At 37.1% G+C, this 27097-nt stretch overlaps 1 pseudogene; it reads right to left on the bottom strand.

Annotated features, from left to right (window-relative positions):
- Positions 1-3765: 3765 nt before the first annotated feature.
- LOC127186277 (vomeronasal type-2 receptor 116-like) lies at positions 3766-24518 on the bottom strand (annotated as a pseudogene).
- Between the last annotated feature and the right edge of the window lie 2579 nt (positions 24519-27097).

Genomic DNA, 27097 nt, shown 5'->3' with positions numbered 1-27097 from the left:
ACACACACACATACACACACACACACACCCTACCACTACCCATATCAAAATACCAGGAATTAACATTGATAGGTCATTAATATCTCTTCATATCAGTAGACTCATTCAATAATAAGAAGATACAGGTTAATAGAATGGATGTGAAAACAGAATCCATCATTGTGCTGTACGCAAGAAACACACTTTATCAACAAAGAGAAGTATTATCTCAGAATAAAGGCCTAGGAAAAGGTTTTTAAGGCAAGTGTGCACAAGAAGTAAGATAGAGTTGCTATTATAATATCCAACAAAACAGATTTTTCAACCAAAATTAATCAAAAGAAACAGGGAGGGAAACTTCACACTTATCCAAGAAAAAATCCACCAAGATGATGTCTCAATTCTGAATGTCTATGCAACAGCACTCACATTCATAAAAGAAAGATTACTAAAGCTTAAATCACACAGTGAACTTCCACACATTAATAGTAGGAGAATTCAACATCCTCCTTTAATTTAAGGATAGGTAATCAAGAAAGAAATTAGAGAGGAAAAAATACTTAACCAACATTGTGAATCAAACGGACCTAGGTGATACCTCCAGAACATTGCAACCAAACCAATCTTGCTGTCTGTGTGTTTTGATTAGAGAACATGACAACTAATATTTACTTATTATTGAGAACTATTTGTTAATTATTTTTTGCTTTTTTAGTGTAATATTTGGTAATTTTCTTATAGTTGTTTTTATGTTTTGTGTTCTAGTGCTGTCTATAATTTTATTTGACCACTTGAGTCCATCTTGCCTTGCTCTGTGAAAGAGTTCTTCAAATGTTGTTCCTAGTTCTGTTTCAGTGGCTATGAATTCTTGTCGTTGTGGTCATTATTGAAATTTTCTCATTCCTTTTTTATAATGAGTGATAACATTGATGGGTATAATAACATGGGTTGGCAGTTATATCCCTAAATGTTTGAATTAGACTAGTGTAACTCTTTTTGCTTAAAGCGTCAATAGTGAATATGATGTTACCCAGATAAGATCTTTATATGACAGGGTTGTCTTTCCTGCAGCTTTCAGTTTTCACTCATTAAAACATAAAATTTTAAGGAAAGCATTTCCCATACTATTTTTTCTAATATTGAATAGTTGGTGTATAAAGGACAATTGTCTGTCCTTACTTACATATGATGGTATTTTGGAAATTTGATAGTTACATTTTACTGGGTATCATGTTGATGGGTTTAGTTTGTTCTTTTCCTCTTGTTCCAGTGGTTCAGAAATTTGATGTATTAATTATATGACCTTGGCCTCCTATGCTTTTAATATTTTTATTTCTTACACTTGGCATATCTTGAGTTTTCTTTTACTCATTTTTTGTGTTTGAAACCAGGGTTTCTCTGTGAAACCCTGGGTGTTCTGGATTCACTTTATAGAACAACCTGGCCTCAGACTCACAGAAATAGGCCTGCTCTTGTCTACCTAAGTGCTTTTATTACAAGTTGTGCCACCGTGCCTGGCTAAGCTACTCTTTTTTGCTACCAATACCTTTCAAAACAGAGGGATGGCTAAGCTGTCAATAACAATTGCTGTTCAAGAAGGGAACTGAAGTTTAATTTTTAGCACCCATATTGTAGCTAAAAGCTGTTTATACTTCCACGGAATACAAATTATTCTTCTGGCATCCATATGCATCACACACGGAAGTGTTGCACAGGCATACATTCAGACAAAAGACTCATTCACTTAAAATGATAAAAGAAAGAAACAAATAACAAGCTTATAATTCATATGATATGAAATAAGGATCACGAAAATGTGAAATTATGGGTATAAATGTTAGGGCATCTTTATAAAAAGGTTTAACCAAAATTACACTATAAAATTAATGTCTTTTATAGGTTGTTTTTTTTTTACCCTTACAATTAGCATCTGTCTCTTCAACATCGGTGACAAAGTTTCAACATAAGTAATGAAATCCCTGTGTAGTATTAAGAATGAAAGCCAGAGACTACTGCTCCATTTCCTTGATATGATTTTAAATCATTGTCAAAACCAGTTTTATATTTATTTTTAAAGCCAATACCAGGTTTTTATATGTCAACATTATGCTGCATAGATATCCACAGTCCACATAAAATTAAGAAAACTGTCACATCAAAAAAGTAAAAAGAAGAGACATAATATAAGGTACTAAAAACTTGTTCCTCATGTGACACATTATTTTAATTGACTAAGCGACATGGAAGCACAAATGGACTGACTTGACAGGGTTTATTCCTGTCTTATGTAGATCAGTACATTTAAGTCAAACTCACCTGCCTACTTCCATGGCACACTCTATGATGTCTTCAGGTAAACAGAGCTTTTGACCATGTAGAAAATATGGACTAAACTTTCCTATCTTTAACTTAACTCTAAGAACATATGTGAGTTTGCAGATGTTACAAATGTAGTACTCTTCCCACAGTTCTTTTCTCTGGTTCATATTGAATCTGTCCTCAGCACAAATAGTGATGTAGAACTTCCTTAGAAAGGTGTGCAGCAGAAGGAAGGCACTGTTCTACAGTGTATGTGCTCTTACTAGAAACCAGAAAACATTTTTAAATCTCATCTTAAATGCAAATTTATTGAAGGTACTCAGGAAAAGAAATTTCAATGAAATCAAAGAGGGAATAAAATTACAATGTTCTGAGAATTTTACTTCCTTCAGAGAAAACTACCAAATATAACCAGACATATATATGCAAACATCAAATGTAGATATTGCAATATATGCACACACACACAACCACAGTACACATGGACAGACTCAATCTATACAGAGATACATACACAATACAGCTACACTTATTTATACACACACACAAATAGGTGCCCAGGCACATATCCAGACATAGGGACAAATGCAGGAAGACAAACATATGTACCCAAACACAGACATAGGAACACACAAAACACATAGACATGAACAAGTATACCCTTGGATACCTTCACAAATATAATCACACACACAAAGGGACACTAACACAGGAACAAATTTTTGGTCAAATCTAGAGATGGATAGACAGACAGACAGATAGACAAATAAGCAAACACACTTACACACACATACACAAACAGATAAACCAACAAAATAGACAGATAGATAGACAGACAGACAAATATACACACACATAGAAACACAGGTACACACACATGCGTGCACAGACTAAAGAACACACTAATTACACACAGACACATGCAAACACATGCCCTGACAGATCTTCACTGGACTATAAACACAGACACAAACACATACAGATCTATTGATCAAAACATTCCTCTGCTCTAAGTTCTACTCCGCTAAGTCCTAGGAAAAGATCAGGATTCACCTTCCTTCTCTCTGCAAAGAACATATTCTTATTGTCATTGGCAAGCAGCGTACTCAAGACTCTTTAACAATCTTCCTAAATTATTCCTTCACTACTCAACTGCCATGAAAGTCATTCATTCACTCAATTATTAAATAAAAAACCTTGTTCATTTTGAGCAATCTTGTATTTTAAAGCATAAAAAAATGTCCACATAGTACTATTTCCCAATAGTTAGGTCTTATGAAATAAGTCAATGAGTGTAATATTATAGGGCCAATGTAGAGAATAGCAGGAGACATAGTACTTGGAGGCGACATCACTAGGGGAAACAGTGAGAGCCATTCTAAAAACAGATAGGTCTTTCACCGTAAGCCAATATTTGGTGATTATGCACCAATTTTGCTTTTTTTCAGATAGAATTTATAAAATATATCAGGAAAATGGCTTCTCCCTGATCTCCTGGATAGAATTTCTGTCTGGTTTGAATAAAATTATGTAGAACTTGGGAAAAATATGCACCCAACCATCCCTGCACTGGAAGCCAAAATGGAGAAGATCTCTACAGCTACCATGGCCTTACCCTTGGTGCTATGATATACAGGGAAGAGGCTGACCCAGAAACTGCAGAACACCAGCATGCTGGATGTCAGGTACTTGGCTTCATTGAAAGTGTCAGGCAGATTTCTGGCCAAAGAAAGCCACAGTGAAACTTCCCATGGCCAGGCAGGCCAAGAATCCAAGGGCAGAGTAGAATGCAGTAACATAGCCTTTGTTGCACACAATGATGATATGGCCATGCTCAGAGTGTGCATCAATATCAACAGAGGGAGGAGATGTTCCTATCCAGATTGTGCACAGAACACAAATTGGAATAATGTAGTTAGATGCCCATGAAGCTAGGAAGTATCTTATTTTTCTTCCAAGGGGCTGTGATTTTGAGAGCCAGAACTACTGTGATTGTTTTGTTCAAAACAGTGGAAACAGCCACAGTGAATACAATTCCAAATGTGATTTGCTTCAGGATGCAAGTGTCTGTGTTTGGATGTCCAATAAAGAGCAAGGAGACAGAAAACAGAACAATAGTGACATGAGTAAGATGTAGCTGAGGGTTCTGTTATTAGTTTTCACCACAGGAGTGTCATGGTGCTTCACAAAGACCCACAGAACCACCTTGTGAATGCAGAGAATGCCAAGGCTATTAAGGATGTAAGAGCCACACCCAGTGGATCTTCATAACTCAGAAAGGTCACAGCTTTGTAACTGCAGTTGTTCTGTTCTGAGTTGCCAGACTTATCCTCTGGACAGTTCAAACACTGTTTAACATCTGATGGAGAAAGGAACGTTTTGTTAGTGTGTCTTCAGCATTTTTATTTAGAGGAAATGTCATGTAAATGTGTTTGATGAGCCCTGCAATGTCCGCATTTTGATTTTGAGAATGTTACTAAAGGGCCAGAAATGCCTTTTAAGAACTTTCCTTTCATTACATAAGACAATAGGCAAAAGGAGTGAAACACTACCAATTGACCATTTGCATTTATTCAACACTAAATAAATATTCATTGGACTAACATGGGCTATACAAGTAGCATTTTAAATATTTCTGAGTAATTGCCTTAAGTACAAACAATAAAATCTATTACATTGTGACATTAATAACTTTGTGCTGTATATAAAATACCAAATATAAGTCTCATATTTTCTACATAATATGTCGAGACCTATCTCCCTTTCCTATATATAAATACCATCTGAAATTTGATAATGAGCCTCTGGATATTAAATAAAATCTTCTGTCTCATACTTAGCAATTTTTGACAATGTTCAAGTAATTTTCCATGTGCATTCATCTTACAGAGAACATGGATTTTCTTCCCAGTGTTCACATGACAAAGGACAGCAAATTTAATGTGATACTTGACTCTCAATGGGTTCGCTCCTGGCCATATGCAGTATACATAAACTTATATAGGACACACATATGCATGAAAAAAGAATAAATAAGTATTTTAAAAATTCAAGATTAGAATCAAATCTTCATGTAGTTTTAGAGAAGATTAATCATTTGGAAAATCCTGTTCAGAATTTGCCCAAATTTTAGTTTGATTATCAAAACTATTTATTGAGGAAAAAAATAATCTGCCATGAATTTACAATGAACCCATGTTTGGGTAAATAGATACTGAGTTTTGTTGTTGTTGTTGTTGATGATGATGATGCTATTTTTTTATTATTTCTATTAGAACATTGTTAGTTATCTTACTCCTACAAAGACTAACTTAGAAACATAATATATTTTATTTGTTCAGATGCCTTTTGTACATCCCAGTTTGTGTGGGGAACAATGAGAAATGTGAGGAGTTTAGCATGGCAGCAAACACTCACCAGTTTCATTAGAAATTTCATTTTCTGGGCAGGGACTGCAATCAAAAAAGCAGACTCCCATTCCATTCTTCTTTAATTTTCTGAATCCAGAACCACAGTAAATACTGTAAATACATGGTGGCATCTAAAAAAATTTGGCACATGCTTATATCAGAAAGTTTACCTACTCCTTCCATAACTATATAATATGAGCATTTTGAGATTCAAAGTGTTTATTTTATATACAACAACTGAGGGGCCACATTTTATTAGCACATTGTTTAAGACAAGAATATGAATATATACATTCATATTGATGAAAATTCAAGTTGTTTCTCAATGTCTAGAAATCCAAAAATAAGAACTTATGGACACTTAGGCTGTTTCCATGCGTGCAGCCGTCACCAAACCCCTACCCAGATCTAACCAAGGGACAGAACAGTCTCCACAGTTAAGTGGAGACCGGGGACTGACTTTCACAGGATCTCTGGTGCCCCATATTTGGCCATGTCCCTTTGATGGGGAGGCCCAATGGCACTCGGAGGAAGGATAGCAGACTACCAAGAAGGGACTTGATACCCTAGCACCATATTCACGGGGAGGAGGTCCCCCTTGGTCACAGTCATAGGGAAGGGGGATTGGGGTGAAAGTGGGAGGGAGGGAGGGAGGAATGGGAGGATGTATGGGATGGGATAGAAAATGAAATGTAATATGAATTATTTTATTTTTCAATAAAAAAAATAAATGTGAAAAAAAAGAACTTATGGTTTTCTCTGTGCAAGTACTGCAGAGATCACAACCTCATTTTTACAGTTAATTATTTTCAGCTCAGAACAAAGTGCAGTAAAAAAGAAAGCGAGAACTATAATTGGGAATTTCTCTCCATTAGATTAGCCTGTGTTCCTATCTGAAACATTTTATTATTTGGTAATTTATGTATGAATGCCAAGCCCATTATGGTCAGTGTTGTTCCTAGATAATGATGTGTGAGAAATCCAGCCAAACAAGCCAGTAAGCAGTGTTTCTTGAGGGTCTGTGTTTAAGTTTAGTCTCAAGATTCCTGATTTGACTATAACCCATCACTATATAACCTATTTCTTTTCTCCTTTTTTATGGTTAGTATTTAATCACAGCAATGAGTAGCAAGCTAGGACTAAAAGACACCTGGAGCAGGGAAAATGCACCCTCAAATCTCAGATATGAAACACGACATCCTAAAAATTAGCACTGGCAAACTGAGTGCCAAGATAAAAACAGATGAATATGCAGAGTCTGTTTATTTGTGATGAGGAATTGCTGAATTGTGGTGTAGAGAGCTGGAAGATGGACTGTTTTCTGAGGTGGAAAGGTTTTACAGAGGCTGCAAATACTGTGGAAGCATGAATAAAGGTTAGAGTCCTTAAAATTAATTGAAGCACTTATGTTAAAATGAAATATCTTTTTTATGATAATGAACGTGGAGATGGGGAAGGATTTGCTGCATTAGCAAGTTGATGAATTTTGCCTTCTCTCTTTGAGTCCTTTGGTCTTTACTAAGTTCTTTGTTTTATACACAGGTTCAAAACATGATCTCCAGAAACAGTTAACTACAACTCATCATTTGTTGTTGTTTTTGGTGTTGTTCTTTTAGTTGCTGTTGTTTAAATGGTTGAACAGTGTAGTGTGCAGTGTTGGTAGATCTAAACTCCCAATATAAAACAAGACAACTATTTTTGTATACCATTTCTTAAATTTATATTTAAACTTGATAATTATTGATGTTAAAGCCTGAGCTGTTGGAGTTCTGTTCAGGAAGTTGTCTCCTATGCTGATGAGTTCAAGGATCTTCTCCGTTTTCTCTTCCAATAGATTTAGTGTATCTGGAATTATGTTGAGGTGTTTGATCCATTTGAACTTGAGACTTGTGCTCAGTGATAAATATGGATCTAATTGATTGTTTTTGTTTGCTTTTAATTAATGTATTCAGCTTACATCTCAATTGTTATCCTATCACTTGTATCGTCCCGTTCCTCCCTCCCTTCCACTTTCACCCTATTTTCCTTGCCTAGGTCCATGACTGAGGGGGATCTCCTCCCCCACTTTATGGTCATAGGCTATCAAGTCTCATCTTGGTATCCTGTTTATTCTTTCTTTGAGTGCCACCAGGGCTCCTCACCAAGGGGAGGTTGTCAAATAGAGTTCATGTCAGAATCAGTCCCTACTCTCGACCCAACTGTGGAGAATGTCCTGTCTATTGGCTAGATCCAAGTAGAGGTTCAATGTTTACAATTTGTAATGTCCTTGGTTAGTTCAATAGTTTCAATAGACCCCCCTGGCCCCTGATCCACCCATTACGATGTTCTTCTTGTAGGTTTCTAAGATCCTCTGCATCCTTCCATTTCCCCACTTCCTATATTTCTCTTACCAAGAGTCCCAGTGTGATGTCCTCACATCTATCCCAATCTCCTGGTAAGTGAAGACTTTCATGGGACATGCCTTTAGGGCTAGTGCCCAATTATAAGTTAGTATATATCATGTGATTCTTTCTGCTTCTGGGTTAATTCACTCAGTATGATCATTTCTGGTACCATCCATGTGTCCACAAATTTTGGGATTTCCTTGTTTTTCATAGCTGAGTAGTATTCCATAGTGTAAAAGTACTATAGTTTCTTTATCCATTCTTCAACTGAGGGATATTTAGGTTGTTTCCAAGTTCTGGCTATTATGCATAAGGCTGCTATGAACATGATTGAACATATATCTCTGTTGTGTGGTGGAAACTTTTCTGGGTATATTCCAAGGAGTGGAATAGGTGAGTCTTGAGGAAGCCCTATTCTCAGTTTTCTGAGAAATTGCCAGATAGATTTCCAAAGTGGTTGTACAAGTTTGCAACCCACCAGCAATGAAGGAGTGTTCCTCTTTCTCCTCATCCTCGCCAGCATGTGGTGTCACTTGAATTTTTGATCTTAGACATTCTGATGGGTATAAGATGGAATCTCAGAGTCAGTTTGATTTGCATTTTCCTGAAGACTAAAGATGTTGAGCACTTCTTTAAGTGTTTCTCAGCCATTCAATAATCCTCTGTTGAGAATTCTGTTTAGTTCTGAGCCCCATTTCTCAATTGGGTTATTTAGTGTGGTGGTGCTTGAGTTCTTTATATATTTTGGATATTAGACCTTTGTGAGATGTAAGGTTCATGAAGATATTTTCCCAGTCTGAAGGCTGTCAGTTTGTTTTCTTGACAGTATCTTCTGCCTTACAGAAGCTTCTCGGCCTCATGAGGTCACCTTTATTAATTGTTGACCTTAAGGCCTGGGATGTTGGTGTTCTGTTTACGAAGTTGTCTCCTGTGCCAATGCGTTCCAGGCTCTTCCACACTTTTTCTTTTAGCCAATTTAGTGTCTCCGGTTTTATATTGAGGTCTTTAATACACTTGGACTTGAGTTTTGTGCATGGTGACAAATATGGGTCTAATTGCATTTTTCTACATGTAGACATGCCTTTATTTGATTGTTCTTATAAACCAATCTCGTCTTGTTGTTTGTATATTTTGATTTGAAAATGTGATCATTAACATTCAATTATTTTTGAAAATCATTTGTTAATTTTTGTCCGTTTGTTGCTATTGCTATCCTTGATTGTTTTTTTCAGGAAGTATTTCATTTATTTTATTATGCTATTTGTCCTAATACAATAAAATGTGTGATTAATGCTGCAGATGGTATAATGCAATGAGTATGGTACAGTATATGTTCTCAGTAAAATAATAACAAATGGATAGTATAAACTTCTGTAACATGATTAGTTTTGTATGTGTTTAAACACATGCTCTACATTAATATTTATTGAGGCATCCCCACTAATATAATTTTAATAAAATGTCTCTGAAACAACAAGTATTTAAAGCCACATTATAACCATTAACTATTGGGTTTGAAGTTTTATTTATACTATTAAAAACATATTATCTGGTACTGTTTCATGAATTCTGGGAAAATAAATGGCATTAAAAGCAATACATACATTTTATGAGTATGGCTTAGGAGTATATGACAGGTGCATCCATTCCTATTGCCCTATAGCTTTGGGAATTGGTGTAGCGATTGCTTTTATTTCCCCAAATAAAGAGACAAGAGCCATTCTCAAGCCTTTCCAGGCCCTCAGAATTCTTGGAGGCTGTTTAAACTCAGCTGTTCTGGCCTAAACTCCTGTGAAAGCAGATGAATTAAAAATGACATCTTGGCTTCTGGCTGAAATTTTCTTCCTGAACTAAATTCTTACAAAAGTTTTAATCTTCTGAATCCTTCTTCCTCTCTTGTTTATTCTGCCTTCACCTGTGTCTAGCTTCTTCTCTCTGGACCTATATTTGATACACTGTCCCAGTGAGAAAAACATATTTAGATGGCCGTGCATTCCACTGTATTTTGGAAAGTTACAGCTACATTTTACTAGATATTTCCCATTGAGGCCATTGTTCGCAAACATTGTCTTTTGGTCATACCCCTTCAGTCTTCTTTGTTTTCCATTCTTTCTTCTTGTTCTGTCTTTGACATAGGTTCAGTTTTCTAATTCTTATGCCTGGCACTCAAGGATTTCTGTCCAATCTTTAACTTGAAATATTTTCTTGGTGAGACTATTTAATGACACTTTTTATTTATGTTGTTTTGCTTTTATATATTTTAGTTTGATTTTTCTATCGTTAATGAATACTATTGTCACATACCCTCCGACTGTCATATTGTATACAACTTTCATGGTGTCCTTGTATGGTTCCAGCATTAATGTTTCCTCCTTGATTCTTTTACACACTGTTAGAATAGTTTTTTTGAATAAGTTGTTTTGTATGTCTTTGATAATACTCTCACTTAAGCCTAGGATTGTCACATTTGGGGTCCTGTAGCTTCAAAGTCTTCATGATTGTGTTTGTTTGGTTTTAAATTCAGATATACATATTCTTGAAGCAGAGCGCTGATTACATTGTTTTACTTCTATGCAATTTTTCAGTGGATGTGCTGTAATGTTTTTGTAAATGATGTGAGGTTAGAACAGGAATGACATTTCATTTCCTTCCACTGAATGGATATGTAACCCGGAAGCTAAACCTTTATCTTATATATTTTTCCCTTCTCATCTTTATGAGAAGAAATATTTCTTATAAATTTCATACTATCTGAGACGCTGAGATAGAATTTCATATTAAGCTTTAAGAAGTGCCTGAAGTTAACTTATTTAAAATGCCACCAACTAAACAGTTTGGCATTTTTAATCCAATACCTTAAATCTACCTGAATTGGAATTCATACCTATAATATACCCATGACCTATAATGAGATATTACATTCATCAAGCCAAATTTCATTGCTACCAATTTCTACCCATAGAGAGAAGGAAATTATACATGTCCTTATTATTTTGAATGAACAATGCTATAATTAAGGGGATCAAACAATGTTCCTCCAGTGAGCAATTTATTTTACAGGGTACATTTCAGGATGGAGAGATTTCTCAGCCATCAAAACTAATTGCTTCTCAGAAAGAGGACACATGTTTGTTTTCGAGTACCCACTGTCTGACATTGAGCCCTCTCAGGGATCTGTTGACTTTTATTATATCCATATTAACCACATATTACAATGTTGTATAGCCATATATGTAGATAAAACCCACATAAACACATTTTAAAAAAGAAAGAAAAAATACAAAGTTGTAATTTATAGGAAGGGCACTATGGATCATGAAATGTTATAGGTTTAGGGGTGTTGAAAGTTTAGGATCTCCTTGTAGACACACTTAAACAAACTTATACAACAAAAATGAGTTATTTGTATATATTTATTTCACTCTACCTTTACAATTAGACTTATTCTTACCAATATCATTGTCAGACTTTCAAAATAAGGGAGGATATTACTATGTAGTAGTAATTATGGTACCGTGTTCATATTGATCACATTAATAGAAATAATATCAATCAATGGTTGAAGTGTTTTATTTTCATATTGATAGCCTAAAACAGGTACTGATATGATAAAAAATATAATCTGTGTATGTCTAAAATCCTAAAAGAATTAATAAAAATATAACAAAAAAAACTGAAAAGAAGAAACATAGCATATGAGAATAGAAATTGTTTTTAAGTGACAATCCCTTCCACATCACTAAATTACAATGTACCCACCTCACAATGTTTACTGCTATGTAATAAAAATCAGTACTATAACTCCAAACCCACCTTTCTATTTGCTGTGCCTCACTCTATCATGTCTCCAGATAAGCAGAGCTGTTGACTACTTAGAAGAATACAAGCTGAAGCTGAACGTCTCCTAACTTCACATTAAGTTGCCGGCCATGTGTGAAATTCCAAATGTGGCAAATATCATACTCTTTCTGAAGTTTCTCTCTTTGATTCATAGTCACACTTTCCCCAGGAAGATTATTGAAGTTGGTCTTCCTCAGAAAGGAGTGCAGCTGAAAAACAGGCAGCATACCATAGTGTATATTCCCTCCCTTGAAGTCAGAAGGTATTTCTGGTTTCACCTTAGAGTCAAGTGGTGGTGGCGCACGCCTTTAATCCCAGCACTTGGGAGGCAGAAGCAGGAGGATCAACATGAATTCCAGGCCAGCCTGGTCTACAAAGTGAGTCCAGGACAGTCAAGGCTACACAGAGAAACCTTGTCTCAAAAAAAATAACAAAGAAAAGAATTTTAGAGAAGGTATCTAGGGGCAAATTTTCAATGAAAGCAATGGAATAAATTAAATTAACATAATGCTCCTAGGATTGTAATTCTCTCAGAGGAGACTATCAAACACATACACAGAAATATATCAAGAACAAAATATACTGCAATTCACACACACACACACACACACACACACACACACACACACACACAGAGCTATACACAGGTAGACTCACATCCATACAGAGATACAGAAATAATTAAACTACAAATTTACTTACATACAAATAAACAGAGAAGCCCAGACAGACATAAAAGCATATAGGAACACATGGAAAGACCAGTATATGCACCCAAACAGACACCCATACATAGAAACACACAAATCACATATACAGACATACTGCTTCCCACAAAAATTCACTGACAAGCACACACATGGAGACAGAAAGAGATACAAAAAGAAAAACAAACAGTCATTGACATACGGACAAACTTATGCTCACATCTATAGACAGAGTGGCAGATATAAAATCAGACATACAAAGACAGACAAAAACATACACACCCATGCAGATATACAGGCATACAAGCACATACACTGACACACACACACACACACACACACACACACACAAATAACAACAAAGAAAGATATTCAGAAGCCTATCTATTTTGGAAAATATATCCTAGTCCATCCAGTGTGGGCATCTGACAGCTTCTTAAAGACTGATATGGATGACACCACATATCACTTAAAAGAAGAAACTCTACCTTAGGGCAGCGAAGATATGATCCTATCCCTTTGTCAATGGGCTCATTATCTAGTTGTTGGAGAATCATCTCATGAAGGGCATGGGCCACAGCATACACAGCATTGTATATATCGTAACAGCTATCACCAAAGGCCATGTCAAAAGTCTCTACCCTTAGCCATGTCAGTGAGGCATTGGTTGTGCAATGCTTCAGTGTCTCACGGTTAGATGCTGAAACTTCGCAGTGAAAGTACATCCAAACCACCCTTGCCAAATATTCATCTGAATATTGGAGAGGATTCGGTGCCTGAACAAAATTTTTAAAACCAGGAATCTCAGCATGGTTCTGTGCAAAAGCAAAAGTACCATGGAATGGGTTAAAGGTGACATCTTTCTTTTTTTTTTTTAATTAATTTATTCTTGTTACATCTCAATGTTTATCCCATCCCTTGTATCCTCTCATTCCCCCCCCCATTTTCCCATTATTCCCCTCTCCTATGACTGTTCCTGAGGGGGATTACTTCCCCCTATATATTCTCATAGGGTATCAAGTCTCTTCTTGGCTACCTGCTGTCCTTCCTCTGAGTGCCACCAGGTCTCCCCCTCCAGGGGACATGGTCAAATGTATGGCACCAGAGTACGTGAGAAAGTCATATCCCACTCTCCACTCAACTGTGGAGAATATTCTGACCATTGGCTAGATCTGGGAAGGGGTTTAAAGTTTACCTCCTGTATTGTCCTTGGCTGGTGCCTTAGTTTGAGTGGGACCCCTGGGCCCAAATCTGCCTATCATATTGTTCTACTTGTAGATTTCTAGGACCCTCTGTATCCTTTTATTTTGCTATTCTCCCATGCGTCTCTCATTTAGAGTCCCAATAGGATGCCTTCCCCTCTGTCCCAGTTTCCTGGTAAGTGAAGGCTTTCATGGGACATGCCCCTTGGGCTAGTATGCAGATATAAGTGAGTATATACCATTTGATTCTTTCTGCTTCTGGGTTAACTCACTCATTATGATCATTTCTAGCTCAATCCATTTATCCACAAATTTCTGGAATTCCTTGTTTTTAATAGCTGAGTAGTATACCATAGTGTATATGTAACACAGTTTCTTTATCCATTCTTCTACTGAGGGACACTTAGGCTGTTTCGATGTTCTGGCTATTATGAATAAGGCTGCTATGAACATGGTTGAGCAAAGTTTCTTGTTGTGTGCTGGAGCATCTTCTGGGTATATTCCAAGGAGGGGAATAGCTGGGTCTTGAGGAAGCCCTATTTTCATTTTTCTGAGATAGCACCAGATAGATTTCCAAAGTGGCTGTACTAGTTTGCATTCCCACCAGCAATGAAGGAGTGTTCCTCTCTCCCCACATCCTCGCCAGCATGTGGTGTCGCTTGAGTTTTTGATCTTAGCCATTCTGATGGGTGTAAGATGGAATCTCAGAGTTGTTTTGATTTGCATTTCCCTGATGACTAAGGAGGTCGAGCATTTCTTTAAGTGTTTCTCAGCCATTTGATACTCCTCTGTTGAGAATTCTCTGTTTAGTTCCAAGCTCCATTTCTCAATTGGGTTATTTGGTTTGGTGGTGTTTAGCTTCTTGAGTTCTTTAAATATTTTGGATATTAGACCTTTGTCAGATGTAGGGTTGGTGAAGATTTTTTCCTAGTCTGTAGGCTGTCGCTTTGTTCTCTTGACAGTGTCTCCTGCCTTACAGAAGCTTCTCTGCCTCATGAGGTCCCATTTATTAATGGTTAACATTAAGGCCTGGGCCGTTGGTGTTCTGTTCAGGAAGTTGTCTCCTGTGCCAATATGTTCCAGGCTCTTTCCCACTTTTTCCTCTAAGTGGCTTAGTGTCTCTGGTTTTATGTTGAGGTCTTTAATCCACTTGGATTTGAGTTTTGTGCAAGGTGACAAATATGGGTCCAGTTTCATTTTTTTACACATAGACCTCCAGTTAGACCAGCACCATTTGTTGAAGATGCTATCCTTTTTCCATTGAATGGATTTGGCTTCTTTGTCAAAAATCAAGTGACCATATGTGTGTGGATTCATATCTGGGTCTTCGATTTGATTCCACTGATCAACCAGCCTGTTGCTGTGCCAGTACCATGTTGTTTTAATTACTATTGATTTATAGTACAGTTTGTGATCAGGTATGGAGATTCCTCTGGAGCACCTTTTATTGTACAAGATTGTTTTAGCTATTCTGGGTTTTTTGTTTTTCCATATGAAGTTCAGAATTGAACTTTCAATGTCTTTAATAAATTGTGTAGGTATTTTGATAGGGATTGCATTGAATCTGTAGATTGCTTTTGGTAGGATGGCCATTTTTACTATGTTAATTCTCCCGATCCATGAGCAAGGAAGATCATGCCATCTTCTCAGGTCATCTTCAATCTCTTTCTTCAGAGTTTTGAAATTTTTTTTCATACAAGTCCTTCACTTGCTTAGTTAGGGTAACTCGTAGATATTTTATATTGCTTGTGGCTAATGTGAAGGGTGTGGTTTTCCTAATTACTTCCTCTGCAAGCTTGTCATTTGTGTATAGGAAGGCTACAGACTTTTTTGAGTTAATTTTGTATCCAACCAATTTGCTGAAGGTGTTTATCAGCTTTAGGAGTTCTCTGGTGGAATTTTGAGGGTCACTTATGTACACTAACATATCATCTGCAAATAGGGATAATTTGACTTCCTCCTTTCCCATTTGGATACCCTTGATCTCCTTTTGTTGTCTTATTGCTTTGGCTAGAACTTCGAGTACTATATTAAAGAGATATGGAGAGAGTGGGCAGCCTTGCCTTGTTCCCGATTTTAGAGGAATTTCCTTGAGTATCTCACCATTTTCTTTGATTTTGGCTATTGGCTTGCTGTATATAGCCTTTATTATGTTGAGGAAAGTGCCTTGTATCCCCGATCTCTCTAAAACTTTAAACATTAATGGGTATTGAATTATATCAAATGCTTTCTCTGCATCCAAGGAGATGATCATGTGGTTTTTTATTTTCAGTTTGTTTATATGGTGGATTACATTGATGGATTTCCGTATATTAAACCATCCCTGCATGCCTGGAATGAAGCCTACTTGGTCATGATGAATGATATCTTTGATGTGTTCCTGTATTCGTTTTGCAAGTATTTTATTTCGTGTTTTTGCATCTATGTTCATAAGAGAAATTGGTCTGAAATTCTCTTTCTTTGTTGAATCTTTGTGAGGTTTAGGTATCAATGAGACTATGGCCTCATAGAATGAATTTGGTAAATTTCCATCCATTTCTATCTTTTGGAGTAGCTTGAAGAGTATCGGTATTAGCTTGCCTTTGAAGGTCTGGTAGAATTCTGCACTGAAACCATCTGGCCCTGGGCTTTTTTTGGTTGGGAGACCATCGATGATTGCTTCTATTTCTGTAGGGGAAATGGGACTATTTAGCTTGTTTATCTGTTCTTCATTCAACTTTGGCAAGTGAAATTGATCAAGAAAATCGTCCATTTCCCTTAGATTTTCAAATTTTGTGGCATATATGCCTTCAAAGTAGGATCTTATGATTCTTTGAATTTCTTCAGTGTCTGTTGTTATGTCTCCCTTTTCCTTTCTGATTTTGTTGATTTCAATACTGTCTCTCTGCCTTTTAGTTAGTTTGGCTAACAGTCTGTCTATCTTGTTGATTTTCTCAAAGAACCAGCTTTTGGTTTTGTTGATTCTTTGGACTGTTTTCTTAGTTTCTAATTTGTTAATTTCAGCCCTGAGTTTGATTATTTCCAGGCGTCTACTCCTCTTGGGTGTTTCTGCTTCTTTTTTTTCTAGGGCTTCCAGTTGTGTTGTTAAGATGCTTATGTGCATTGTTTCCAATTTCTTTTTAAAGGCACTTAGTGCTATGAATTTTCCTCTTAGCACTGCTTTCAATGTATCCGACAAATTTGGGTATGTTGTTTCTTCATTTTCATTGAATTTCAGAAACTCCTTGATTTCTTTCTTTCTTTCTTCCCTGACCCAGGTGTCATTTAGCAGAGAGTTGTTTAGTTTCCATGTATGTGGAGGCTTTGTGTTATTTCTGTTGTTGTTGAACTGCAGCCTAAGAGCATGGTGATCTGATAGGATACAAGGTATTATTTCAATCATCTTGTATCTATTGAGGCTTGCTTTGTGACCTACGATGTGATCAATTTTGGAGAAGGTTCCATGGGGTGCAGAGAAGAAGGTATATTCTTTCTTGTTTGGGTGAAAGGTTCTATAGATATCTGTTAGATCCATTTGACCCATGGCATTGGTTAATGATGTTATTTCTCTGCTTAGTTTCTGTTTCAATGACTTATCCTTCAGTGAGAGTGGGGTGTTGAATTCTCCCACTATTATTGTGTGGGGATCGATGTGTGGTTTAAGCTTTTTTAGGAGATCTTTTACAAATGTGGGTGCCCGTGTATTGGGAGCATAGATGTTCAGAATTGTGATGTCATCTTGGTTGACTTTAACTTTGATGAGTATGAAGTGTCCTTCCCCATCCCTTTTGATTAATTTTGGTTAAAAGCCTATTTTGTTCGATACTAAAATGGCTACGCCTGCTTGCTTCTTGTGACCATTTGCTTGGAATATTTTTTTTCCAACCTTTTACCCTGAGGTAATGCCTTTCATTATGGGTGAGATGTGTTTCTTGAATGCAGAGGAATGTTGGATCTTGTTTATGTACCCACTCAGTTACTCTGTGTCTTTTTAGTGGAGAATTGAGGCCATTGATGTTGAGAGATATTAATGACCAGTGACTGTTAAGAGTCTTAATTTTGATGTTGTTTCCAGTTGAGCATTTGTGTAGTTGTGTTTTTGCCATGGGATAGTTATCTATTTCCTGGGTAGTTTTGGTTGTAGCTTGACCCTTTGGGATGGAGTTTTCCTTCTAGTATCTTCTGTAAAGCTGGATTTGTGGATAGGTACTGTTTGAATTTGTTTTTGTCATGGAATATTTTGTTTTCTCCATCAATGGTTATTGATAATTTTGCTGGGTAAAGTAGTCTGGCCTGGCATCTGTGGTCTCTTAGGGTTTGCAGGATCTCTGTCCAGGCCCTTCTGGCTTTTATGGTATCTGCTGAGAAGTCGGGTGTAATTCTGATAGGTTTACCATTAAATGTTAGTTGGCCCTTTTCCCTTGCAGCTTTTAATATTTTTTCTTTGTTCTGCATGTTTTGTGTTTTGATTATTATGTGGTGGGCAGTTTTTCTTTTCTGGTCAATTCTATTTGGTGTTCTGTAGGCCTCTTGTATGTTTATAGGCATTTCTTTCTTTAGATTGGAAAAATTTTCTTCTATGATTTTGTTGAGAATAGTTTCTGGGCCCTGGAGTCTGATGTCTTCTCTTTCTTCAATGCCTATTATCCGCAAATTTCTTCTTTTCATGGTGTCCTTAATTTCTTGGATGTTTTGTGTCAGGAGTTTTCCAGATTTGGCATTTTCTTTAATGGTTGATTCAATATCTGTGATTGTATCTTCTAGCCCTGAGATTCGTTCTTCCATCTCTTGGATTCTGTTAGAAAAGCTCACCTCTGTGTTGCTCGCCTTCTTCTCTGAGGTCTCACGTTCTCGTTTTTCTTCTGTCTGTGTGTTTATCATTGAATCCATTTTCATTTTCAGATCTTGAACTGATTTTTTGATTTCTTTCATCTGATTTTTTGTATATTCCTGAGTTTCTTCCATTGCCTCTTTATAGGTCTTCAGAGCTTGAACCGTTTTATTTCTTTCTTTCATCTGGTTGTTTGCCTTTTCCTGCAATTTTTCCAGTTCCACTCTATGTGCTTCTTTTATGTCTCTCACCTGTTTGTCTGCGTCTTCCTGCATTTGATTACGAATTTTATTTGTTTCCTCTATTATCATCCTCATTACTAAGGATTTGAGGCCATTTTCTTGTATTTCCGTTGTATTTGAGTTCTCTGGGTTGTTTTCTTTGGGATAGCTGGAAACTGGAGATGCCATGTTGTTTTGGTGTTTTTTACGTATGCTTTTTCATTGTCCTTTAGACATCTTGCCTTCTTTGTTTTTATTGGGTAGCTTCCAGAGTTGGATGGAGGTTGTCTGATGATAGATTCACTTGTTTTCTCATGATTTCCCTAGGCTGGGAGCTCAAAGCTTCACTGGTGTGGATGTTAGGAGGTTAGCCCTGTTGTTCTGGTCTCTCACAGCCAGTGATCTTCAGCCCTCCTGTGCTGTGGATCCTGCAATTTTTCTGGGTCTCTGAATGAGTGTTGGGTCAGGCCAAGGTATCCACTGCCTTCTGTGTTCCCTGCCAAGTCCAGCCAGGAACACTGGGCCCAAACCACGGGCTGAACTCAGCTAGATTGTCAGGACCTGAACCATCTGCCAAGCTCAGTTAGGGATTCTGGGCCCAAAATGCACACAGGGTCCAGCCAGAATTTTTGGGCTGGGACTACGCACCATGCTCCGCTAGGGCCTTTTGGCCCAAAGTGCGTGCTGTGGTCAGTTATTGACTCAGGGCCCGAACTGACCACCAATCTCAGCCAGGAATTCTGGATTCAAACTACACACTGTGTCCAACCAGAGTCTTAGAGCTGGTGGAACCGAGCGCTCTGTCCAGCCTGCGCCACAGCAGGAGAACTGTAGCTGCTCTAAGTTAGCGCCAATGGTGGAACCAAGTGCTCCACCCAGACTGTGTCACTGCAGGGGAGCTGCCGCTGAGCTGAGGTGGCACCTACGATGGGACTGAGTGCTCAGCCAAGCCTGCGCCACAGCAGGAGAACTGCGGCTGCTCTGAGTTAGCTCCTGTGTTGGAACCAAGTGCTCTGCCCAGACTGTGTCGCCACAGGGGAGCTGCCGCTGAGCTGAGGTGCTGCCTAGTGTGAAGCTGCACGCTCAACTAAGCCTGCGCCACAGCAGGGGAGCTGTGGCTGAAGCTGAGTTAGTGCCTCGGGCAGAATTGCTTACTGGGCTGGGCCAGTACCCGGGACTCTGGGGCCGAACTGTCCGCCGAGTCTAGTCTGGGTCCGAAGGCTCCACGCGACCCAAATCCTGCCCCGAGTCCCCTCTCCCACAGCAACTCCCACCAACCACCACACCAATCACCTCCACCGGAAGGCTATGAGCTGCAAACCTCAGCCACCGCTGGTGGTGCAGCTGGTGCTGCTGCCTCTGCCGCTGCCACTCCGATCAGAGAAAATCCACGCTCCTCTCGTGTGCAGGGGCACGCAGGTCCTCCGCACCCTGGTCCCTCCGAACCGTGGAGCACTCCTGCTGCCGTGATGTTCGGCCCTCGGTGTTCCTGGCTCAGAAATCTGTGCAAATCCCTGAATTGTTCACTGGAGCCTCCAAACACAGTCCACACTGCTCGCCGCCCGACGTCTTTCTTGTATGTAATGACATCCCACTGTGAGGTGGTGACCCATATTCTCTGTATACCACAAGACTCCAACATTCTAAAATCAAAGCTAGAGTACTGTCTGTGTAACCATAAATGATAACAACATTAGTGGTTGATAACAGGATTTGCTTGTAGTTCACTCCAGGTCTTAAGATGTATAATTGCCTGTTGACTGGGATCATGTTCACAAAGGCAAAGCAGACTCTGTTTTTTCCATCTCTCTTCCCAAGTATGACAGAAATTGCATGCTCTCATCATTATCTGAGATAGCCAGCGACCCAGTTCCAGTGGAAGTGAACTATGAAGGATACCATATCCAGGCCTAGGGATGTGTCCTTGGGGGCCATTTGAGATACATAGGGAAACTGATGATGATCACTCACAGCAGGGTTGGAAGTACCATAGGTAAACTGAAGGAGCTAGGATACAGGCAGAAACATGAAATAGAGTGAACTTCTAAAAAGTTGTAAATATATTTTATTGCAAAGTGTTCATTCTTCTCCTATTTTAAACAAGCAAAAGTGGAGTCCTTAGTACATCCATATCTAATGTAAACAGTAAATGTCATAAAGTCAGAAAAGCTGCTTACAAAAAACTACTAAAGCTGAGATATATTATATCATCCCAGTCCTTTCTTTCATATTTGGTCTTTGAATTCCAAGAGTTGCATCCCTGGGGGGTTTTAATATGTGTACAACTTGAGGATATTGGATTGAAAAAAATGTTCTCATGAATCATTTAGACTTTCTCCCAAGAGTATAGCTTCTAATCTTCCCCTGTAAAATCATGAGCATCCTACACCTCCCTCTTTTAGGGCACTCCTCTTAACTGGTGGCGCCTTTCCTTGCACCTTGTAAATAAGATAGAGATTCCACAAATCTCCCATTAGGCTCAGTGTCCAATATATTGTTGGAACATCTGCTCCTGTACATTTTAATGGACAAGATAATTATACTATTGTAAATTTGCAAAGGTAAATGTGATTCACCTAGCTAAAGGACTTATCGGCAGATCAAATTAAAAGCCTATTTCTACTCTACTCAGGTGATTATGCGGCATATAAAATTGGCAGCTGCTTATGGTATTATTCTTGTGGAAAAGACACAGAAACAAATTTAAATTGTTTAGACTAATCTTTGCTTTACATAATGGCTTGTGCTAATAGACACAGAATGGTATGCAAAGATGAGAAAATAATAAGATATCAATGCCTCCCTTTCATAGTAAAGTTAGTTTTGCAGGGCCAATGTGGTAGCATATGACCAAGAAAAAAAGAGTTAAAAGATTAGACATACATATATAAATTCTTTAAATATATAAAATATAAACATTGTATTATGCCACAAATTGAATAGTAACTGCAACAGTTTTGGCTTGCAAATTTTTCTTGGGCTTAATTACAAAAGGCTCTCTGATCATTAAAAGTTTATAATACACTGCCTCAGAAATGGCAATCTGCCCAAGCAGGCTTGGAGATATTCTTTCTATATAGTGCCTTTAACACCTCAAGGTCAACCAGCCTTAGAATGGGCTGCCATGCTTTGACAAAATATCTGTATAGTTTCTTAAAAGTTGAGTTATGAGGTTAATGAGGAAAATGATTATAAAAGATAAGTTTGTTATATCACTGTTTATAAATGATGGATCAGCTATAATTAAGAGAAAGTTAAACCATGTGCTTTGGGACAGAATTCATATGAAAAATATTTTGGAACAACATAAATCTATGTTGGTGTACTGAGTTCTGTATAAATAAACAAGCACTCTGACTGCCAGGAACTCAAGGCTGCAAGATTCTCTCAACCACCGTAGCTGACCAAGTTATTAATAGCCTACACTTTACCCCCTTTCTGAAACCTATCAGCTGCTGCACTGGGCATCTGCAAAAGACCTATAATGTCTCTCAAAAGTAAGACCACTTGAGCTACATAGATAGACATAAGAATAAGCCAGTCTTCTCTTACACCTCTTCTTAGCATCTGTAAAATGGCCAAAGACAGACATAATTTTCCACCCCACAAAGTCTCACCTGCTTAGATAAGTAGAGGTTAAAGTTTGTCCGAAGTACTGAAGATGTTTCCCACTTTGGTCCTGTAAGTACCACTACACACATGATTTCTTCTTTTTCACAGAGATAATTAGGGATAATATTAGAATATTGTGCACGAAATTGAGTAAGACTTTGTAATTCTGACACACTCATACAATAACCTGTTGGGTACCCAAATATTAGAGACACATTTGGTAAAAGATTAGGATTCCCGTTGACTTCATCTATGAAAAAAGCCAATGCAAGAGCAAACTGGTCATTTTTAGTTTCTATTCTGTAAAATGGAATAGTGATTATTAGGGACAGAGGTCTACATATGAGCATTTTTAGTCAATACAAACACAATATTGTACTATGCAGTACTGCCCCCAGCCTCAAAGATTGAAACCAGTGGCCTGTGCTTTGTGATTAGTATGATTTATGAACATGGAAACTTGGAAAAAAATCTTTAAAAGTTCATGAAAACATGACTCCCAAAAGTAAGATGTGTTATTGGCATCTTCCATAAAGAACATATCCATCCATGGTTTTTAAGTGCTTGCTCAGAAGATAAAGGCAAGATCACAGACTTTAATTAAACATGAATAATGAGCATGTCTTTGTTATGAAATTATTGAGCAATATGAAAAGTACATGAGAAGTGTGAACCATTTAGTCTGTGCTATTTGCTCATAAAATTAACTGAAATGTCTAAGGCACTATAAGAATGATTTATGAGTGCACAATAGCCTTTCAAGGACAACATTTGCCTCCTTTACTTAAAATTATTTATCACTAGTGGCCAATATGATTAGCCATATTCCCTCATTTCCATTTTCATCTTGCTTGGTTTTCTTTCTAGTTCATCAATTGAAGAAAAGAAACTTTTTTATAGATTAATTTTTCCATTAATATATTTATTTAATCACTTGCATCACCATATCTTCCAATTCTCACCCTTATACCCCCTTCTCCCATTCCCCTGTTTTATCTCACACAGAAGAGGAGTCCCCAGTTGGAACCAATATATAGTGGCATCTCAAGTCACAACAAGACTGAGCACACCCTTTCCCGCTGAAGAGAGACAAAGCAGCCGAGCTGAGGGAAAGTGACCCATCAACAATGAAAAGAGTCAGAGACAGCACCTATTCCTATTGATAGGTTGCCAACAGGATAAACAAGATGCAGTTATACTACATATGTACTTTCAAAATTAATTCAAATTTCAAAGATTCGTTTGGTAAAATATGAATGTCTGTATAGATCTGTTAATACGGGCATGAATAATGATCATTTTAGGCCATAATGATATGAATAAAGGTTGATGGCCCTTTCTTTACCCAGGTTCCAAAATTGTAAGTGAGAAATTAAAAGGAAGTAAAACAAAACACATGATAGATGAATGAAAAGTAGAAAAAAGTAGCATTGAATCTGTAAAATAATTAAGGGTTGTGTGTAGGATTAAACTGTGACAGCAGTACAGAAATCTCAGATCATTGCTCAGTCTCCCAAGGTGATATCTGTGATGATATCTAAGTGGAAAATACAAAAGCACTTACTCTGTAATCAGAATGTAGTTGAAATATTCTTTTTCCTGAGTAACTGGCACTGCTTCAAGGGAGAAAATGCAACCAGTCACCAAGCCTTCATTCTTGTCTTCATTCTGCTTCATTTTCCAAAAGCAATTAGGATGATTTAAATAGGCTGTGAAAAATGGAATGTTCAAGAACAAGAAGCGTATAATAAAAGTGGGCATATTTGACCTCCCTTAAGCCTAGACACTGTGTAAAGTAACAATACACACATCAAATGGGCAGTAAGTATTCCTAACTGCTTTTATTCCTCTAGCAATAAGAGAAGCTCGTTGGGTATTCAGGATTCTTTTTTTGCCCCAGGTACTCACTCTTTGAGGAATTGTGAATTCGTACTACCCTGGGGCTTTACATCTGATGTCCATATTCCATGCAATAAACATGTAAGTAAACACATATGAGGATGATCCAGTCTTCGATTTAATGACATCACTCATGCTTTTTAACCTTAAAACCCATGATACGAAACCATTTTGTTCAAATTTTGTCCCTGGACTATTTAAAGAGGTTGATTATGTGAACACAATTAGAAATGATGTCAGCGAATTGTGTCAGATGATCTACAGAAGACATGCAGTAATAGCTCCAGAAGGACTGACAATAATCTGAATCATGGTTCTAAAATGGGCTTTGTAACATCAAGTCCACATCAGGGAGAAGCATTCTCATATTTAGAGAAATTTAGATCCACAGATAATGCACATTTGGGACAATGCTATACCAGTAAGAGGCACAGAATATCTAGGCAAAGCCTGTGCTTGCATTGTCTTGAGAATCAGGAAATGGGATAATTCCAGAAACTCCGTATATCCAAAAGTATCCAGCTTATCACAAAACTACAGTTCATTTAAATGTTACAAGTTTATTTTCAAAGGTTCAACAATATGTACAGAGAATAGCAGACCTGTGCGCCTCATTTCAAGTACTATATAAAAACTATAAGACCTCCTCCAAATTAATAATTGTTCATGAGAATGTAAGCTGAATATTTCAATTCTACATCTTGATCTTCTCTGAGATACTCAGTTTTCATGGTTAAATATCTGGTGATGACCAAGTTTTCTATATTATCTTTCTTTAATTTCCTACATTGCTTTTGCTCATTTAACATTCTACTAGTGGCTGTGAAGAAGACTTGTCTTGAGTATCTTAGAAAGAAATAGTAACTAATAAGATACAAGATTTAATGTATAAACTCTTATATAGTTTTCCTACTCATTCTAATTTGCTTGCATTCTAGAACCATCACTTCCAGTGGAAGACCTTACCAAGCATTGTATGCTAGTGAGTCCTTTTGAGTGGAATTGACTACAGTACAGAGAACTCATGACACACATAGACAGTTCTTTGCTGTGGGTAGTGATGTGGCTTATTTAGCATTTGGGATGAGGTTAAAAAAGGGGCTAGTGTTCTATGGAATTTGTTTTACATGTTAAAATCAACATTTATTATGTGTATGACCATCAATTCTGTGATGATCTGCCCTGGAAGGCTAAGACATGGATATAGAGGAATGTGGATTGAGAAATTTGTCATAGAAAGACAGAGCTCACTCATCTTCCAAGAATGTAAATTATATTTCCAGTATTAGAAATTCAGCATAGTATCCAGAGGATATATATATATAAATTAATAGTATCAGAAATAAAAAGAAGACATCAAAACACAAACAAAAAATCATGAAAATCATTAGGTAATATTTTTAACACGTATAGTTGACAAAATTGGAAAGCCTAAAATAAACAGACATTATTCTCAATAGATACCACTTACAGAAGTTCAATCAACATCAGATAAACAATTTAAATAAACCTATTATACCTCTGAAAATATAAGATAGTGTTAAAAGTCTCCCAACCAAAATGAACAAGCAAATAAATAATTAAAGGCTTTAGACCAGAGGTTTAAGCATGACATTCTACTAGATTTTCCAGTAAGAGATAATGACAATAATCTTCAAATTATACCATAAAACAGAAACAAAAGAAACTGGGTGAAATTCATATTTATGCTGCCAGAATCACCCTAATTCACAAGCCATACAAAGATTCAACAATCAAAGAGAATGGTAGAGCAATTTTCTTTATTAACATAGATGTAACATACTCAATAAAACACTCGCAAACTAAAATAAAGAACACATCAAGAAAAAAAATCATCCACCATGACAAGCAGGCTTCATCTTAGAGACTCAGATATGATTCAACACACAGACAACTACCAATGTATTTTATCATATAAAAAAACTGAAAGAAGAAATGAAATGACAGTGTCATCAGACTTCTAAAAGCCTTCGACAAAATCTAACACCACTTAGTGATATTAGTCATGGAGAGATTAGGAATTCAGGAAATATATCTAAATATAATAAAGAAAATTTACAGAAATCTTATAGCCAACATGAAATCAAATAGAGGGAAACACAAAACATTTTCTCTAAAATCAGCAACCAGTCAAGTCTGTCCATTATTTTCATAAATAGTCAATATGCCATGCAAAGTCCTAGTTACCTATTCAATGACATACGAACTTTGTGCTTTCTTCTAATTTTTATGTGGGTATGGGTGTTTTGTCTGCTTGTGTGTCTGAGCAACTCCTGTATGTGTAGTGCATGTGGATACCATAAGAGTGATTTGAATCTCTAGGAATAAGATACTGTTTAGTGATGCTCAGTATGTACTGGAAATCAAACTTCAGTTACCTTCCTGACCAGAAATTGTTATTGATAGTTGAATCATCTTTTCATCACTGAACCATACCCTATAAAATAAATTGATCACTATAGGTACTCTTAATTATGTCATACTTCGCTGGTATGTATGCATTCGTCATTTCTGTATATAGATGTGTTGGTAGTAATTAAAAATTGGCACATGGCAGATGTGGACTAGAAAAGGAGACTTAATTTAAGTTGCATGAAGTAATCTGAAAATGCATAAACTATGCCCAAAGCATACAATAAATAAAATTATGTCTCTGTCATTTTTAGGCTCTGACATATCAGAAACAGTCTGAT

The sequence above is a fragment of the Acomys russatus genome, unplaced genomic scaffold (genome assembly GCF_903995435.1).
Source record: "Acomys russatus unplaced genomic scaffold, mAcoRus1.1, whole genome shotgun sequence".
NCBI lineage: Eukaryota > Metazoa > Chordata > Mammalia > Rodentia > Muridae > Acomys > Acomys russatus.
The sequence above is the reverse complement of the archived record's forward strand: the minus strand, read 5'-3'. Positions and strand labels throughout refer to the sequence as shown.